Genomic DNA, 19034 nt, shown 5'->3' with positions numbered 1-19034 from the left:
TTTTCCGATGTACCTTTTCCTTTCTGCAGTTGACCTTGTGAGCTTTCCGTGGCAACGGCTTATTTCTTGGAGAAAATTTCCTTATTTTTTGAAGCTTCCAAGGATCACTTCGTAAGGTATGGTCTCAGTAACTCGCTTAGAAAATGAACTTCGGTCTCAAAGAAGTGCCTGAAAGTCTCGTTGCGAAAATGGATATGATACGTTGTGTTCCTCACCTTGTGAATGCTGAACCACTTCCCTGTAACTCCCAATATTCAGTGGTGAATTCACAACCTACGAATCCATCTGTTTCAGGATCGATACAATGATCTTTAAATTACGAAGGGATGCAATAATATCAAGGGTGAAATATGTACCATCCTTTTCCCATTCATATTTTCAAAACTGCTACATGTGAGCTGCTTTTCTGTTAGAAAACGAACAGATTTCCACATGTCACTATTCTGCATTTTGAACAGCATTCTGAGGTACTTCGGCTAATGGACTTTCTTTCATTGAGGAATGTAGTCTTACATCGAGATAGAGACTCCTCGCGTTCTTAGTAATATGATAATAGTCATACGACAAAAGTAATGGCGTGGCAGGGTCACAAGGGTGAGGTATCTCAGGAAGTGAATTTACCTGGCAAAGTCCGGAGGACATTTTAACATTTGTAGCATGGTTGTCTGTCGCCTAGTTGTACTTCCTCTTAAAACAATAATCACCACCACAATCACCACTCACTATTCTAATAACCATATACTTCAGCAATGAAATGCAATGTGAGTTCTTTTAATTCAGACTCTGTCGCACTGTCAGTGAATAAGTAGTGCACAGGAGTTTAACATGAGACGATTGAAAGACGTAGTATGTAATATAATGCTCCTTGCTACACCCTTTCTCCAATCAATCCACACTGAACCAAAAATTGGAACTCCCGCAAGTACATATTGAACTTCAAGTTGAATATTCATATCGTCGATAATAAAAGAACCGAAGGCTTTTTCGTCAAAAGCTAAGCTTTGTTATTCTGATAGTGTCTGTGATATAAGCCCGGTATTTTCTTTTGAACAGGTGCGAACATAGCGCTTTAGAGTTGATTTATTGAGAAGTGTGAACAGAGCGCATTTATGACAAACTCATACGCAGACTGAGATTTGCTTTTCCATGCAATGCAGCATCTGATGACTATTTCACTCCACTTGTGCTCTCTCTTAGAAGACTATCTGATGAATAATAATGGAAATATACTTGTTTCTCTCTTAGCGTTATTACACAGTGGAAAACAACAGTAAACCATGGCAACTAGCATTATATCACTAAATAATGATACTAAGCACGACACGTTGCAATAGCCATCTGCATCCTAGGTGCTTCAAACAGGCCGAATGGCTGAGAGGGGAGTTATTAACGCGGGCAGAGTTTCTAGCTGGGTCTTTTACTATTCAAAAATATACAGGTATACGTTCAACACAACTATATTCATTGTTAAATTATAGTAATGCTATATGTCAACGTTTTTCTAAATGCCATCGATCTTAAGATACACAAGAGTTATACAATTTGTGCTTCAAATGCCTTAAATACCAAAAATTGATCTACAAAAATGAGAACAGGAACTAAGTGAACGTGGAATCTAATGACGACTGATTCAAGTCTTGTTTATACTATTTTTCTCTGAACGTCTCAATAGGAATTTGCGCATTAAATTTCTTCTCAGCGCGCTAATTAGATGTCGTATCCACACCTTGGGACTTGATGGCCTGGATTACCTCTACGAGTCAATAAATAAGCCCTCTGACGTTTGCATATAGTAAATTGGCAATTTAATTTTGAAGCTCAGTTAGATGAAGTCAAGAAATTATTCATTCAAGCACTGATTCCTTTAGGGACATTGTAGGAGTCTATGTTCATTATGCTAAGTGTTAGCATAAATTGCTTGATGCAATTCAGAAATATAGGTACTGGCACGAATACATGCAGAGAACATTTGATATTTTACGTTTTAGAGGCGATTTTCTCATAAGAGCTAGAAAATTGTCACGTACAGCTTGGATTTTTTTGAAAATGCATACTGTATGCGAACATGAAAGTACATATTTCGAGGGTTATTGACCTTATTGCACATTGTAAACATGAAAGTATCTTTTAGAATATACGTTTTCAACAAAAATAAAATTTTAAAAAATAAGTTTTACCTGTGTTTTTGATACCCTTTGCTAGTAGACAAAGCACTCTATTTTCAACTCTGAGAAATAGAGTTTCTTTTACTTGTATATAAAGACTTGCTATTAATTTTTGTCAATTTCCCTACACTTTCAAAAGCCAATGGGGGATTGGAATCTAGTGAACTCCGTCATAACTCTGTGGAACTCGTTCAAAAATCAATGTCTTCATCAAATCATGCTCCAAATGAAACCTCAACTAAGTGGGATAAAGTGGTTCGTTTCTATGCCCGGTCTCCTTTAGCACTCAACGAATCAATTCGGTACTCATTTCCAGAGTAGGCTGAGTGAAAGTTAGGAAAAGTGTTAAATTCGAACCAGGAAGAAAAAAATTGATCCAGTAATCATGACTTGAGTGGTATTAGGGTATCTTTGCCAGCTGAATGTTCCGAGCTTCTGGCTCAAGCGGATACATACTATGCAATTTTGTCAGCTGACGCAGGAAGATCATTTTAACACCTACAAAATCATTTTGATTGAGAGACATAGTTTGTCTGCAGAAAACATCGCCTGTTATGATGCTGATACCTGCAGTGAATGATACATGTAAATAGGTGATTGAATAATATTTCATGATTTTAAGTGCGTATTTTCTACAGTTAGTGCATAATTGCAGGCATATCTGATTCTTTTAGTGGATTACGGTCTGGGCCCTAGTTTTCAGTTGTCAATGAGAAAAGTGAGATTTCGATGATTCTGTTTAGGTTATCCGTATTTCAAAATTATTAATATATGGAAATACCGATTTGGGTTCGATCATTGGATGAACGGAAAATTCTCGCATTAAAATTCTACTTGTGCAGTGCAGTCTACTAGACAACGAGAATATTCTCGAGTTAATACAGAGTTTAAGATAAAGTTACACTGAAAAAGTGACGGATGAATAGGAAGTGTATTTGCTACAGTATATACAGCTATGTCTTGTTATGTTCCAGATGGGCAAACGTCAATGTGTTTTGGTTTGCTTTACGTCACATGTGGCAAGTGTTTTTAAACATACGTACTCATGCATACGGGTGACCGTCAGACGTACAACCGTGGTGCTGGTTCCTGTGTGTATAACACACAGCGAGTGTTTGTAAACATCAAGTTACAGTTCGTGTGCTTGTGATTCATTTTACTGCTCCGAATGGTTCAGGTGTGTTGTTTCTGTCACAAGAGATCGCTTGCCCTAGCAAAGGAGGACATAACCTACAGTAGCAAGCCACTGTACAGTGGCTCGAGTTCTTACCCATTGTATTACTTTACATATAAGTACTATGTTTTACAACGTACCATCACAATACCTACACACCGGGTGAGTTGGCCGTGCAGTTAGGGTCACGTAGCTGTGAGCTTGCATTTGGGAGATGGTGGGTTCAAATCCCAACTTCGGCAGCCCTGAAAATGGCTTTTCCGTGGTTTCTCACTTCCACACCAAGCAAATACCGAGACCGCTGCCTCCCCAATCCTACCCCTTTAATATCCTTGCGTCGCCGAAACCTTCAAAGTGTTAGCGCGAAGTTAAACCACTAGCAAGAAAAGAAAGAAAAGAAAAAGTAACACCTACAGTACTACAGTATGTCAGAAAAATGTTGTTGGTTTCGTCACCTTTCCTTGTAAGAAAACTTCTGAGCGTGTAGAACTCATGCCTGTTTATATGGAATCTAATTATTTTTAACCTTTTTCGGACGTTAAATCATGCTGAATCTCATTGTTTGTTTGTGCTTCGCACTCATTATGTGTATAAACAGTACTGTATTGTGTTCCAAATAAATTGAACTACTAATCCACACAATTTAAATTAATCGTTTGTGTATGTGGCTGGAAAATCCAAAGCAAAGTCATCTCCATACATGACATGAAGGCCCTAGGAGGAGGGGAAGGTAAAAGTCTTCCACTATCCGTAACCAGGGTAGCAAGTGGGATAGAGTGGTTAGCTCTTATGCCAGGTCACCTTTACCGCCCACTAATGAACCCAGTACTCATTTCTAGAGCAGATTCAGTGAACCTAAGGGCCATGTGCCTGTTCGGAAGTGGGAATCTCGTTTCTAAAATTTCAACTTATTGACGTAAACCACCCTTCCGGGTGAACCAAGCATAGTCCGGCTCCATGTCTAAATCGAATCCAAGCTAACCACAGGGCCACTTCGCTTGGTAGGGAAGTCTTTTCAACAACATCTGATGGTATACGTCGACAGCAAAAGGTTAGATGGGCCATCGAACTCGTGAAGCACATTTTATTAGTGAGTCCAATGCCCAACTTCGACTCTTAAGAACGGCCTTCTTGAATGAAAATACTGCTTCTTTGCTTTCTTTGTTACAGAAGAATCATCTAGCCCACCAATATGCTCTTTAGACAATACATTCCGACGTCCTGTGTATGGTGAGCGTATGAATCTCATTGGAACTCGTCAGAAGTGAGAAATACAGTCGAATAATATTCATAACTGCCAAATTCTTGGCGTTGCAACTCAGCATCGTCCGACCAAAATACTAAATTTCGACTGTTCCTTCTTAAACTCAGCACATGACCTGATAATTTCTGTTGATGCGGTAACTAATTCTTTGTACACCTGTAACAAAGAATCTCCAGGATTAGGACGGGAGCGGCCGAAGCCTGTACGCTCAGTACCATCCCGACGAACGTTTGCCATTGGTTGAAGAAATTAATCACGAAAAACAGTCACTAGAGTAGGATTATTTCAACGCGTATCTCTCAGAAAAGTATTATTGTTCCAGTCCCCTCAAAGTAGTCTTATATTCATGACAAAGCTGGGATTTGACCCAGGGCTAAATTACTAACCCTAAGATCACAGATCAAGACAGTAAGATGGTTGGAATGAGTGGTGTTAAAATAACATAAATAATCATCAAAGAACTTATATGTCTTGCAGAAGGAGTTTGTGTAGACCACGGATATACAACCCGGAGAGTTTTTATTCAGTTATCACCAGCTGCGAAAACTTAAATTCGTCTCATACTGCGGCAGACAGCGATATCTGGTTTTAGTCAAAAATTCCTAAGAGGGCGAAGTGGCTGGTGTATTCACGGAATTTCTATGTTTGTTGTTGATTTCTGATTGGTACGAGCTTTGGCCATCAGCTGGTTGGAAAGGCTCAGTAATGTTAACTTCCGATTGTGTTGGATGGTGCAGGAGTTCTTTATCGAGCTTGAGGGTAACGACACGAAGTTGGTGCATTGTAACTGCTTTACTTGTCACATACCTCAGCTACCAAACCCGCTATCGCCAAACAGAAAATGAACGACTTACCACTCATCATCATCATCATCATCATATCAAAATCGATTATTGTGTTGCCCAGGTAGGTCCCATAGGGTGGTCGTCACACGCCGGAAGTCTTTAGAAGTAAGTTGGCTTTATACACGGACATCCTCCTAGACACGGTTTAGTTACTATTGCATTACTTGAAAGTGTACCAACACGTCAAAAATTAATTCTTTCTTTCGAAACTATTTTGTTTATTGTTATTATTATTAATAGTAATAATTGTAGTTGCGAATAAACCAGTTTAGGATTACGCAAAGTACTTAAGATGTTTGGTTGCTATAGTTTGAGTTAATACAGCATTCATTCATTCTTTTGCTGAGGATTTCTTTTCTCTCTTTAGTCCAAGGTGTTTCTAGTAGTTATCTTCGGTTTGTAATGTTGGACAACTTGCTATTTATGAATTTTATATCTAAAGATCTTCCTGGTTTGGATATACTATATTATTGTATGATACCTTTCTATTAAAAGTCGGATTTGATTTTGATGATCTATTCTAATTTATGCTTTACAATTCGACTATTGGTTATGTGCGTTTGTCAAAGTTAATTCTTTTGACGAGCCCGTAAAATTTTAAAATGCTTTTTCTAATGTCACTGGGGACGTCTGCGTGTTGTTACAGTTCTTGTTTGTTTCTGAGTCTGTATCGGTCGCCTGTCATTTTCGGCCTGGAATTTTTCTCCTCCTGCTTCTTCTCCTTATTCTTCGTATGCGTTCTTCCCTTTCAATGATTTCGATGGCTATTTTCCTGTAGAGAAAGAATGTTTGAAAATGTAGTTTTGTGCGTTTGGAAATGCTTTATTGTTGTAGATATTTTAGGTGAGTCAATACGCTGTTTCCAGTAATCTTTTTGGTATCTAATTTCTTTGGTTTTTGTTTCCATTCCAACATCCTGAGTTATTTCACCGAGGCATTTACATATGAAAAAAGCAAACTAATCTCCGTGCAGACCATGAAGGTCCTTGGAGGGGAGAATATGAAGGCTTCCACTATCCGTAAATTCGGTACTGGTACTTAGGTTTGCTATAGGCTGAGTGAATCTCAGAGCCATGTACACCTCCGGATGTGAAAATCTCGTTTCTTAAATTTTTCGTCTTGCTGATGGGGGATCGAACCCACGTCCTTCGGATTGAATCGAACACACCTTTATCGGTTCTGCCAGTGAGTCTCTATTTAAATTAAATGACTCGTTTAATTTTTTTCCGTATTAGGCCTATGTTTCTATGTATGTTTATATTTGTATATTGCAGATAATGTATTCTGTTTTTTCGAGCTACTTGCAACATTCTGCTTTTCTTTCAGGATATTAATTTGCGTTTTGGGCGTTTGTGACGTCACGAGTTAATGTTTGGTCATCTGAAATTTTAGGCAGTTTATCTCTATTATTTTTTAAAAATTATCGTTCCGCCCATCTATGGACCACGTTTTACAGTCTTTACGTTATTTTTCACCAGTCCTGACTTCACATTCTGCCAGTACTTCTTCATCCTTGCACTGACTTCTTTCTTCTGTTCTTCTGTGTGGGTTCTCTTCATCTTCTTCTTCACAAGTTCTTCCCCAGTCTCCTGGAAACCCTTGAACTCCTTCACTTTTTGTCTAAATTTGTTTCTGTCCAGTACGTCCTCTTTTTCTACTCCTATCCTGGCCAGGTCGGTCCTTACTTCCCGAAACCATTTTGGTTCCGTCTTCCTTAGGCTGAAGAAGCTGAAAATCCTTTTTGTCAGTCGGTTGGTGTCCATTCTCTGTAGACGTCCATAAAATTGAAGCCTTCGCTTTTTCATCAATACGACGACTTCCTCTGTCTTCTGGTATAGTTCTTTGTTGGGTGTTGGGTCTAAGTCTCCTCTCCCCACCTTTAATTTTCGGGCCCAAGATCTTCCAGAGCATTTTCCTCTCTTTCTTTCTGATGTTCTCTAGGTCTCCCTTTCCAATCATGTCCAATGTTTCTGCTGCGTATAAGCATTCAGGTCTGATGACTGTGTCCAGATGTCTTAATTTGGCTCCATATGACAAAGCTTTCTTGTCGTAGGTGTCTCTATTATTATTATTATTATTATTATTATTATTATTATTATTATTATTATTATTATTATTATTATTATTATTACATGGGTTTCTCTTAAAATAATTGTTAAATATTTGCGGCTGAGGCATCCTTTTTGAACGACGCACCTGGCATCAATCAATGTTTTTGTGATGATTAATAAGCTAAACAATATGTGAACGCGGCCAGTAATACTGTGGCCATGTACAAATCATCCCCTCGCCAATAACCCCTCACCAGTTGCAGAAGCACTAATGGAAGTGACATATTAGTTTAGAGCCAACTGGTATTTATTACACTTTATGGCCAATATTCTGTCCCTTTTGTCAGTTTAAATGTTGTTTATGGCAGATGACTAATTTTATGGTTTCCAATTGCGTTCTTTAATCAGGCGTACCAGATAACTAAGGTAAATCGTAGCTTGGAATTTCACCTAATAGAACCAGTTATGTATTTGTTTTATGGTTCTATTGACGTTGTGTTACTCTGGTATCGAAGAGGTGGTTTCCAGGATATACCTATTTGAGAGAGGGAAAGTGCTGCTAATATAGTGATCATGGAGAAAACGGATTCACTAACTTGAAAGCAACAAGTAGCAGACTATAAGTTGCCCTTTATGGCTTTTACAGAGCATGATATTATACAGCACGTAACATGGTCCGCTATCGTGGTCAGTATCAACACAATTAGCCAATTAGCAAAAGAATTGAAGATGACGACGATACTAACCTCGACGTTCAAAATATAGTTATTGCCCCCGGTTCTAGGACATTTCGTACCACTTGACCGGCTGATTACCTGCGAAGTGCCAGTTAATGACGCTAAAATATTTAGGAGAGGACATTCCATACCATTTGAAAGAGTGGGAAATATTATGAAATAAAAACGATATCATACTGCATGTATTCATTTGTATATCCGTTGTCCACTACTGGCGCAGAAGCCACCGCACCGTGTGACCACTACTGATGTTAACCTTCCGTCGGGCGTAACTGATCTGATTGGCACACGTGTTCATTCTTATCTTGTATTCGTCATTCGCGGGAACCTAGCTGCTTCCACCTTTCACTATTTTCTGTTTCCGCGTGACCTTCAAGCATATATCGGCCAGTTCATCAGAATATTTTATTTTACTTACTTGCTAATGAAATAATGCAGTAGTTTTTAAATATTCACAATAACATTAATATTATCCACCCTTGTGCTCGTCAGGCACATTGCGCCCGAACACAATGTGTATTACTATTGTATTGTTTTGTTTCAGGATTTGTACTTCAAAACATCGACATTCTTATGATAATATTTAAGTAAACATAAGTGATGAGTATAGTTTAAGGGGCAATTATTAAAATAATATACGGTAGAAGTTTTCTTCAGCAAATGTTGTGATTTATTTTTGTTTCTGATTTGTGAAGTGTGTCTGTTAGGCTCATTACGCCCGCTGGCGTCGAAATGAAATTCCAATTTGACATCAAGTGGTACGGACTGTCCTGGTGTAAATATTTGAGGCTTCCAGGAAAAACGGTTCGCAGGTAGATAACGACGTAGGTGGTTCGATATGTCCTCAAAAATCAAGTAGTACGGAATATCCGTAGTACGAATTGTCCGGACACCATTGCCCCCACCTCGGCCAGCGGCCGCTATCAGACATCCTGACCCAGAGCTTACTTGCGATATGATGACAAGTTCCCAGTCAACAGCATTTGAACTATTATCAGTGTTGCTTAATTTCCGACATATCACGGGACCCGATGTTTAAACATAAGTAAGCCGTTGGTCCACTTGTCGAAATACAGTTTATATATATCGATTTTTGAATTGGTAAATGCAATTTGTTCGTCGTCGCAGCGACACACATAAGGCTTATTGTGATGGTGGGATGGGAAAAGCCTAGGAGTGTGAAGGAAACGGCCATACTCTTAATTAAGGTACAGTCCCAGAATTTGCCTGGTGAGAACATGGGAAACCACGGTAAACCACCTCCAGGGATGCTGACAGTGAGGTTCGAACCCACTATCTCCCGGATGTAAGCTCACAGTTTAAGGAGTTTAAATGCCGTCAATTAAACTTCCTCTCGTCATGATGTGGATTCGCTAATGGCTATTTGCTACCTGTTTAGCGACGGACTAATTCAGATAGACGACGATGGGGTAGGAGAGGGCTAGAAATGGGAAGGTAACAGAAGTAATCAGCAAAATTACAATTACTGTATAGAATGTTAGTCTTAAGGAAACCACTGACTTTTTACTTGGGGATGGAATAATAGAAAAGTTTGCAAGGAAAAGGAATATATTACTTCATTTAGTGTTTGTTTTAGCATTAAGTTCTAATCACCACTACGTGAGACTAAGCATGATAGCTTGGAATTTTCGAAATGATCTTTATCCCACCATTTTTATTTTGAGTAATGACTTTTAGCGTTTGAAATGACTTTCCATTTACTTTGCAAATAAATTAATTGGTTCCTAAAATTCTAATGGCTAATCCACAATATCTTAAGGGTGAAGTACATCTTTCAATCTACTGAAAAGACGCCGTACAGGGGCACTTAAAGAAATACTTGTGTTTAATTTTAAGAACATCGTTGGAATATCTATGGAAGTACTGTGGAGGTAAGAAGGTACCTCATCCAGAACTGGAGAAGCCACTGGTTCTGCTGTACTAGAACTGAATAAGTTATCTTCATCATCATTTATTTTTTTTCACATTACTGCTTCCGTGTGAAGTATACCAATTACTAGAATGTAACGATTACAATTTTATTTCAAGAAGTAAATTACAAGTAAAAATTACTTTTTGTAAAAAGTAACGATTACAAATAAAAGTTAAGAAGAATATAATCGTTACAAACAATTCCATTACTTTTACTAAAATGTAACGATTGCAAGTAAAAGTTACTAGGAATGTAATCGTTACAAGAAATTCCATTACTTTTACTAAAAAAGTAACGATTACAAATAAAAGTTAATAAGAATATAATCGTTACAAGCAATTCCATTACTTTTACTAAAATGTAACGATCGCAAGTAAAAGTTACTAAGAATGTAATCGTTACAAGCAGTTCCATTACTTTTACTAAAAAGTAACGATTGCAAGTAAAAGTTACTAAGAATGTAATCGTTACAAGCAGTTCCATAACTTTTACTAAAAAGTAACGATTGCAAAGTAATAGTTACTAGGAATGTAATCGTTACAAGAAATTCCATTACTTTTACTAAAAAGTAACGATTGCAAATAAAAGTTACTAAGAATGTAATCGTTACAAGCAGTTCCATAACTTTTACTAAAAGGTAACGATTGCAAGTAAAAGTTAATAAGAATGTAATCGTTACAAGCAGTTCCATTACTTTTACTAAAAAGTAACGATTGCAAGTAAAAGTTACTAGGAATGTAATCGTTACAAGCAATTCCATTACTTTTACTAAAAAGTAACGATTCTAAGTAAAAATTACTAAGAATGTAATCGTTACAAGCAATTCCATTACTTTTACTAAAAAGTAACGATTCCAAGTAAAAATTACTAGGAATGTAATCGTTACAAGCAATTCCATTACTTTTACTCAATTACTTCCCTACTCTGGCCATAATTAAGGCATATTCCCCGCATTTACTTGGTATCATATAATGTCGTGTGTCCCCCGAAGAGGTCTGGTGCAGGTCTTTCGATCTGACGCTGTATATGGCGCGTCTATGGGAATGAAGCCGGCACACAGTCCCGAAGCCATCGGAATTAACCAATGAAGGTTAAAATCCCCGACCTGGCCGGGAAACGAACCTGAGACCCTCTGGACCAAAGGCCAGCAGGCTAACAATTTAGCCATGGAACCAGAAATTTACATGATGTGAAAAAAAAAAAACAAAAAAAACAACAGCAACCGAAACATCTTCAGGGTTGCCAGCGGCGAGAATCCACACTAACTTGTCCGATATATTTGTAAAGATTTAAACATTTTGAATGTACAGTATTTACTTGCTGGACTATTAGTCCTAAGATACCATGAAATTATGAATTGCGAGCAGATTCGATTCCTCATGAGATGAGCGATATTTGAGTGTGTTTAAGGTAGGACTTGACTCTAAGAATAGCGAAATGTCTTCAATATGGCGGCTAGTTTAGGGCTTATTAGTGAGTTTTCAAACATCTCCATACTGACCTCCCGGTTATGCCACGCCCACTTCCCCTGTTAGTACACCCAGTACCCAGAAAGTGGTGACTCTAGGAGCTATCATCTTGTATGGAAAGCAGGACCTTACAAAGGTGTGAATATTACAAAAACTTGAGTTTGAAGACCATTATTATTCCGAGCTTGGAAGAAAGACAATAAATTTCGGAGAATGGGCAAATTGACTGCCACTCTTATTGACAAGATGCAGAATTAATTTCATATATCTCAACGAAATGTGGTGTAACCAATGAGGAGATGCTGAATCGAACTGGTGAGAGGAGAACTATTTAGCAAAAAATTACCAAAAGAAGAGATAGAATGATGGGACACATCTTAACGACATCCAGAACTTGTTCAGTTGGTTTTTGAGGGAAGTGTAGGTGGTAAGAACGATAGGGGTAGACCACGGTATGAATATGACAGAGAGATTAGAGTGGATGTAGGATGTAGTAGTTACGTAACATAAAAAGTTTAGCACAGGATAGAGCAGCATGGAGAGCTGCATCAAACCAGTCTATGGAGTGACGAACCAGAGAACAACAACAAAATACTCAAAAAGGAATGGAAATATTTAAAATGATGAACACTGTTCCTGGTGTGAAGGAGTTGCTGCTGCTGATGAAACAAGAATGAAATAGTACAAGGTAATGTGAAGTTCTGAAGCGAAGGCAAGAAGAAGGTATTTGAGGTAGAGAAAGAAGGGAGCTGAAGCCAAAAAATGAACCAAGAAGGGGTGACGTGTGATACAGGAGGAGGCTTCTAACAAGTGAGTTTCAGCATGACTACGACAAGAACAAGAATGTTTGCATCCGTTTTTATCGACATTTCAGTTTTCATAAGCAATTCTGACTTAAGTGGAAATCTGCTCTTCTATGCAAGGCAGGAACATATGTTTTATGAAAAAGTCAAAAATGCATTTTTTGTGACTTATCTCTTTGGATGTTGCACTGTATCTTTATCATTCTCTCAGTTCCTTAAGTGTTTATATTGTTTAAGAAATGAAATACAATGATTTTAGTCAATATTCTTCTGCATTGTTTTTTTGCTAGTTGCTTTACGTCGCACCGACACAGATAGGTCTTATGGCGACGATGGGACGGGAAAGGCCTAAGAATGGGAAGGAAGCGGCCGTGGCCTTAATTAAGGTACAGCCCCAGCATTTGCCTGGTGTGAAAATGGGAAACCACGCAAAGCCATTTTCAGGGCTGCCGACAGTGGGGTTCGAACCTACTATCTCCCGAATACTGGATACTGGTCGCACTTAAGCGACTGCAGCTATCGACCTCGGTCTCCTGCATTTCATGGAGAGCAAATTACCTACAGTAGATCAACTGGGGAAACTATAAACGTTAGAAGGTAGTGCTACTTCAACAATGAAAGTAATTGTTGGAGCTGCTATTATTAAGTGCGTAAAATATTATTTTTCATTTAAAGGTCCTACTTTAAGTGATGTTCAGTTAAAATATTTTTTTTTTGCTATTTTGCTTTACGTCGACCGACGCAGATAGGTCTTATGGCGACGATGGGACGGGAAAGACCTAAGAATGGGAAGGAAGCGGCCGTGGCCTTAATTAAGGTACAGCTCCAGCATTTGCCTGGTGTGAAAATGGGCAACCACGGAAAACCATCTTCAGGGCTGCCGACAGTGGGATTCGAACCCATTATCTCCCGGATGCGAGCTCCTAACCACACGGCCAACTCGCCCGGTAAAATATTATCTATTTATGCTCTGGTGTCAAGTTCCACCTTAAATGAGACAGTTCCATTCATTGTTCTCTATCACTTAACAGAACACATGATGACGTCTGTTAAGATTATTAGCAGTCAGAGAAGACGTTAAACAAGTAATACTATTATTGAATCCGACTGAAAACTGTAATTCACAGGACGAAGTTTCCAATATTTAACACTGAAAGGAAATTCGATCCCCTATGGCAGTATTTGTGAACAATTATGTCAGAACTTTGTGAAATATCTCAGTGGTGTTCCATTGGTGACTTAAATCGAAAAAGTTTTCCGATGTAATTTGGTGCACTATTGGTATGGCGGTCTCACAGCAGCTGCAGGGAATGAGGTACAAACTACGCAGCTTCAGGCCGTTCTGATGTTGTTAATACAATTTATGAAAGCACTCGTAAGTCCATTATTGCCAGTAATAACGATACGGCGCTAAAATCAACACTCTCCATCAAGCCGATAGCGAACAACAGTGGCCACATTGTGACCACACCAGAAGAACAGCTGCTCTGGTTATGCTCAAGTGCTAACGACCGATATGTATCATAGTGAAGTGACAGCTACTGATCGTTAAAGACAGTTCGCCATTGAACTTGGCTCCTAAGTTCGCTTCAGATAACTCTATCGAGCTAGGAAGGGTGGCTCACATCTCTCGGGATATCTTGTAATGACAGTGAGCGATTGCGCCCTGCCCCTTGCCGTACCATCAGTAGAGGACCCGCCATCCTTCACTTGTCTATTGTCGGAGCTGCCATGTTACGTCTTCCCGCCCGGTCGGCCTGGGATCCATTCTGGGTTCCACGAATACTTGATCTCCAGTTTTATATGGCAGTTGACATCAGGTTCGTTGCCGCAGGATCTTCGTTTGTACATCATTGTTGATACCGTAAATATAGCCAGGAGTTCTGCAGTTTAACATGACTGTTGGTATAGTGAACAAAGCCAGGAGTCCTGACATTTTACAAGACTGTTGGTATCGTGAACAAAGCCAGGAGTCCTGAAGTTTTACAAGACTGTTGGTATAGTGAACAAATCCACGAGTTCTGCAGTTTTACAAGACCTTTGATATAGTGAACAAAGCCAGGAGTCCTGACATTTTGCAAGACTGTTGGTATAGTGAACAAATCCACGAGTTCTGCAGTTTTACAAGACCTTTGATATAGTGAACAAAGCCAGGAGTTCTGCAGTTTTACAAGACTGTTGGTATAGTGAACAAAGCCAGGAGTTCTGCAGTTTCACAAGACTGTTGGTATAGTGAACAAAGCCAGGAGTCCTGAAGTTTTACAAGACTGTTGGTATAGCGAACAAAGCCCCGAGTTCTGCAGTTTTACAAGACTTGGTATAGTGAACAAAGCCAGGAGTTCTGCAGTTTTACAAGACTGTTGGTATAGTGAACAAAGCCACGAGTTCTGCAGTTTTATAAGACTGCTGGTATAGTGAACAAAGCCACAAGCTGCAGTTTTACAAGACTGTTGGTATTGTGAACAAAGCCAGGAGTTCTGCAGTTTTACAAGACTGTTGATATTGTGAACATGGTGAAGAAACTTGTAGATTTACGAGACTGTTGATTTTGTGAACACAGCAAGGGAACCTGTAGTTTTACATGAATGTTGGTATCATAAATATAGCCAAGGAATCTCCAGTTGCACACGACAGTTCACATCACGACTAGAGCCACAGGACTTTCCATTTAACGTAACTGTTTATATCATAAATATAGCTACGGGATCTCAGGCTTGATATCGTGATATTAGCTACAGGATGTCCGACTCGTTGGCTGAATGGTCAGCGTACTGGCCTTCGGTTCAGAGGGTCCCGGGTTCGATTCCCGGCCGGGTCGGGGATTTTAACCTTAATTGGTTAATTCCAGTGGCCCGGGGGCTGGGTGTTTGTGCTGTCCCCAACATCCCTGCAACTCACACACCACACATAACACTATCCTCCACCACAGTAACACGCAGTTACCTACACATGGCAGATGCCGCCCACCCTCATCGGAGGGTCTGCCTTACAAGGGCTGCACTCGGCTAGAAATAGCCACACGAAATTATTATAGCTACAGGATCTCTAGATTAACGAACCTATCGATATTGCCACTCAGGGGACCTTTTGCTTTATGTAACTGTTGATATAGTGATCATAGCCACGGAGCCTCCAGTTCACATTTAAGTGTTTAATGATATCACGATCATAGGCACTGGATATTCCGTATTATGTGACTGGGACCTCCAAGTTTACGTGCCTGTCGATATCGTAATCGTAGCCACGGGACCTTTCATTTCACTTAATTGTTGATGTGGAAGCTATAGGACCTCCATTTTAAAAACAAATGTTGATTATGGTGATCATAGTCACAGGGTGCCAAGTTTTAGGTTCGTACTGTAATCGTAAAACAGCCCGCAATCACCAGTTTTACACGCCTATTGATATCATGATAACAATCACAAGACTTCCAGTTTTTATATGACTGCCGACACCATGAATCACGGAACCTCTAGTCCTATGACGCGGTTGATACCGGTATCATAACAGCGAAACATCCAGTCTTACATAAACGGCTGATATCATGAACTTAGCCAAGGTGTTTCCAGTTTTAGACAATTGTTGAAATCGTAGTCATAGCTTTCAATATGGCACGGAAGGCAGAAATAAGGAAGTCCTTGTCAAACGTTTTTCAAGGATGCAGACGGAAGTATTTCATAAAAGGATAAATTGCAATATATCAATAATGTATTATATTTAGAGAATAATTGCTCCTCTCCTTATTGCAATGAGATCAATGACTGTGAGAAGAGGGAGCCCTTGCTAATTATATCAATTGACAATGCAACTGCAGCCGAAAGAACGGAGCTGGAATTCTTTTGAACTGTTTCCCACTCACTCCAAGAGAGTTAAATGCATTGTGTCATTCCCTAGTTACTCCTCGTTAAAAATGTGTTCACTCCCCAGTAATTGAAATTGATTGCTATGGATCTCCTTCATCGGACCTCTTGTCAAATTTCTCTATTTGTTCCATTCATGTGACGGTAACCACCATGGCCGATGAGAAAGAGGAACTTGCTGTATATTTTCTATAACGATTTTATGTGAACCATAAAAAACAAAGGTGTACACATAATTAGTGCTATAGGTGATGTTCTCCCATCCTGATGATTTACGAAAGGAAAAAATAAATGATCACTTTTGATGCCACTTCTACTCAAGCGATCTTCCTTGAAAATGGTAATTTTAATGCGCCAATTATTCTACTGACTCTTCTGAAAGTCAAACGCTTGTTCACAAACCTGACCCGCTACCATAAGCATAGACAGTGGGGGTTAAGTAACCGTGAAACGTGACAATAATAATAATACCGGGCGAGTTGGCCGTGCGGTTAGGAGCGCGCAGCTGTGAACTCGCATTCGGGAGATAGTGGGTTCGAACCCCACTGTCGGCAGCCCTGATGATGGTTTTCCGTGGTTTCCCCATTTTCACACCAGGCAAATGCTGGGGCTGTACCTTAATTAAGGACACGGTTGCTTCCTTCGGCCTTTTCTGTCCCATCGTCGCCATAAGACCTATCTGTGTTGTTGCGACGTAAAACAAATAATAATAATAATAATAATAATAATAATAATAATAATAATAATAAGAAGAAGAAGAAGAAGAAGAAGAAGAAGAAGCCGGGCCGAGTGGCTCAGACGGTTGAGGTGCTGGCCTTCTGACCCTAACTTGGCAGGTTCTATCCTGGCTCAGTTTGGTGGTATTTGAAGGTGCTCAAATGCGTCAGTCTCGTGCCGGTAGATTTACTGGCACGTAAAAGAACTCCTGCGGCACAAAATTACGGCACCCCAGTGACTCCGAAAACTGTCAAAGTATTTAGTGAGACGTAAAAACAATAAAATAATAATAATAATAATAATAATAATAATAATAATAATAATAATAATAATTTAAAAAAAAATTAATGTACCTTCCAATTTATATCTATTGACGTGCTCGAATATACTCTGAAAGGAAAGTGTTTAATGCGCCAGTAAATTTTCAGCCACTATACTCTTACTTTTGAACTGTCTTAAATTTTAAATAATTGCTGCAAGATTGGATGGTGGAACTTGAATGCAGGAAGTGAGCATCTAATCAGTTACACTATGCAGCTGGTTATATGTCGTAAGCGCCTGCGAAAACCGCTATGTGAAATATTTCAGCTTAGAACTTTACCACCGGGCGAGTTAGCCGTGCGGTTAGAGTCGCGCAGCTGTGAGCTTACTTCCGGGAGATAGTGGGTTCGAACCCCACTGTCGGCAGCCCTGAAGATGGTTTTCCGTGGTTCCCCATTTTCACATCAGGCAAATGCTGGGGCTGTACCTTAATCAAGGCCATGGCCGCTTCCTTCCCCTTCCTAGGCCTTCCCTATCCCATTGTCGCCATAATACCTATCTGTGTCGGTGCGACGTAAAGCAACTTGTAGAACTTTACCCGTTAAGGTTCTGTAATCTAAGATTCGATAGTGGGCGAGTAATTTCAGTGCTTTCTCGCTCTTGATAATGTATGTGCTGCGGGTCAGCATTTTACCCACAACTTTATCACATAGCGGTTTTCGCAGGCGCAACGACGATATTTGGAAGTAGCTACTCTAGACTGTCCAGTATACAAGGATGTTGTGAAAACTCGACAAAAATTTCTAGCTCCTGCTTGTCAGATATTTACGGGTTATAAATAATTATTCTTCCTGGCCTTCTTCCAAGTTATTGGGGCGGCAATTGTTATGGATTTCGCCCCGTTTTACGGCCGGATGTCTACCTGACGCCAGCCCTACGTGGATGGATGTATTCACTTTTGTGTTTTTCTGTTGTCGTAATAATAATAATAATAATAATAATAATAATAATAATAATAATAATAATAATAATAATAATAATAATGTTTTAAGCCCCACGAACTACTTTGAACGGTTTTCGGTGACGCCGAGGTGCTGAAATTTTCCCTGCAATAGTTCTCTTACGTGGCAGTAAATATATTGACACGAGGCTGACGTATTTGAGCACCCTTCAAGTACCACCGGACTGAGCCAAGATCGAACCTGCCAAGTTGGGTTCAGAAGGCCAGAGCCTCAACCGTCTGAACCACTCAGCCCGGCTATGATGGTTATTAGTGTGGTGTGTGTATGTTTCGTAGATGAAGAGAGGTGTGTTAAGACTAACACAAGCATCCAGTCCCCGAGCCAGGGGAACTGAAGCGCGAAAAAAATGGCTGTCAACGCCCATAGTTTCGACCGATAAGAACTAAAACACAAATAATATGGGTGTCAGTGACGATATACGCGTACATTTACGACTGATAAATACTACAAAACAATGACAGTCAATGATGGCTATGTGCATCTTGTTCACGGTGAACTCCAAGATTAGGAGGAGTGCTTTTTATTATCGTTCCGATTCTCCATTTAAAAAAAAAGAGATATCTGCTTTTTTATTGCCAATATCAAACACTACTTACATACTAAACGAGATACACAAACTTCTTATTGTTTTTTAAAACAAAAATATTAGAACAAATTTAGATTAATTCCGCAAACAGAACGTTGATAAGTTGCTTCTAAACAAATAAACAAATTAAAATTTAAGACAGGAGAA

At 39.4% G+C, this 19034-nt stretch overlaps 1 protein-coding gene across 1 annotated transcript in view; it reads right to left on the bottom strand.

Annotated features, from left to right (window-relative positions):
• hwt (heavyweight) overlaps positions 1 to 19034 on the bottom strand; it is a 227294-nt gene that overhangs the window by 58994 nt on the left and 149266 nt on the right. The gene's annotated exons all lie outside the window — the stretch shown is intronic.

Source organism: Anabrus simplex, chromosome 1 (genome assembly GCF_040414725.1).
Source record: "Anabrus simplex isolate iqAnaSimp1 chromosome 1, ASM4041472v1, whole genome shotgun sequence".
Classification (NCBI taxonomy): domain Eukaryota; kingdom Metazoa; phylum Arthropoda; class Insecta; order Orthoptera; family Tettigoniidae; genus Anabrus; species Anabrus simplex.
The sequence above is the reverse complement of the archived record's forward strand: the minus strand, read 5'-3'. Positions and strand labels throughout refer to the sequence as shown.